Source organism: Tarenaya hassleriana, unplaced genomic scaffold (assembly GCF_000463585.1).
Source record: "Tarenaya hassleriana unplaced genomic scaffold, ASM46358v1 Cleome68, whole genome shotgun sequence".
Lineage (NCBI taxonomy): Eukaryota > Viridiplantae > Streptophyta > Magnoliopsida > Brassicales > Cleomaceae > Tarenaya > Tarenaya hassleriana.
Window position 1 is genome coordinate 156,454 of NW_010969347.1, and position 2,043 is coordinate 158,496.

The window sequence follows — 2,043 nt, forward strand, 5'->3', positions numbered from 1 at the left end:
GAATGTTTTGTGGAAGTTATGAAGTTGATAATATCATCAGCCAATAATCGATCTACCTATCGAGCGATGGCTGATTATTTGGCTCAAATTACGGACCATAAGGCGATGGCTAACGATCGAGTCGACAGCTGAATCATGGATCACCTATCGATTGACGACTAAAAGTTTTGGTTGATTTTTAGATCATCGGATTACCAATCGAAACTTGCTGACAATATTTTTCGATATGTAAGCACTATATGAGACTGTTGTCTTAATATGCACATAACTTTCTGCTCGTATATTAGATCTGCTTGATATGTAGGTATTCGATGAGACTGTTGTCTAACTATGCACATAACTTTCTACTCCTATATTAGATCTGGATGATCTTGGCATCTATGCATAGGTATGAAAAAGAGTTTTCTAATGTCATAAAGAAAGAATTATTTGAGAATGTTTTGTGGAAGTTATGAAGTTGAAAATATCACTAGCCAACAATCGACCTATCCATCGAATGATGACTGATTATGTGGCTCGAATTCCGGACATGAGGCTATTGCTAACGATTTGAGTCGACAACTGAATATGGATCACCTATCGATTGATGACTAAAAAATTTGGTTGATTTTTAGATCATCGGATTACCAATCAAGAGTTGCTGACAATTTTTGTCGATATGTAAGCACTCTATGAGAGTATTGTCTAAATATGCACATAACTGTCTGCTCGTATATTAGATCTCTTGATCTTGGCATCTATTCACAGATATGACAAAGACCTTTCTAATGTTATAAAGAAAGAATTATTTGGGAATGTTTTGTGGAAGTTATGAAGTTGATAATATCATCAGCCAATAATCAATCTACCTATCGAGCGATGGCTGATTATTTGGCTCAAATTACGGACCATAAGGCGATCGCTAACGATCGAGTCGATAGCTGAATCATGGATCACCTATCGATTGACGACTAAAAGTTTTGGTTGATTTGGGTATGTTTTGTGGAAGTTATGAAGTGTATAATATCACCAGCCAACAATCAACCTACCTATCGAGCGGTGGCTGATTATTTGGCTCAAATTACAGACCATAAGGCGATGGCTAGCGATCGAGTCGACAGCTGAATCATGGGCCACTTATGGAATGACGGCTAATAATCTTGGTTGATTTTCAGATAATCGGATTACCAATCGAGAGTTGGCTGACGATTTTTGTCGGTATGTAAGCACTCGATGAGACTGTTGTCTAAATATGCACATAATTTTCTGCTCGTATATTAGATCTGCTTGATCTTGCATCTGTGCATAGATATGAGAAAAGCCATTCTAATGTTATAAAGAAAAAATTATATGGGAACGTTTTGTGGAAGTTATGAAGTTGTTAATATCACCAGCCAACAATCGACTTATCCATCGAATGATGGCTGATTATGTGGCTCGGATTCCAGACCATGAGCCTATTGCTGGCGATTTCAGTCGACAGCTGAATCATGGATAACCTATCGAATGACGGCTAATAATTTTGGTTGATTTTTAGATCATCGAATTACCAATCGAGAGTTGGCTGACGATTTTTGTTGATATGTAGGCACTCGATGATACTGTTGTCTAAATATGCACATAACGTTCTGCTCGTATATCAGATCTGCATGATTTTGGCATCTATGCATAACTATGAAAAAGAGCTTTCTAATGTTATAAAGAATGAATTATTTGGGAATGTTTTGTGGAAGTTATGAAGTTGATAATATTACCAGCCAACAATCGATTTATCCAACGAATGATGGTTGATTATGTTATTCCGGACCATGAGGCTATGGCTGGCGATTTGAGTTGACAGCTGAATCACGGATCACCTATCGATTGACGACTAAAAGTTTTGGTTGATTTTTAGATCATCGGATTACCAATCGAGACTTGCTGACAATATTTTTTTATATGTAAGCACTGTATGAGACTGTTGTCTAAATATGCACATAACTTTCTGCTCGTATATTAGATCTGCTTGATCTTGCATCTGTGCATAGATATGAGAAAGAGCATTCTAATGTTATAAAGAAAAAA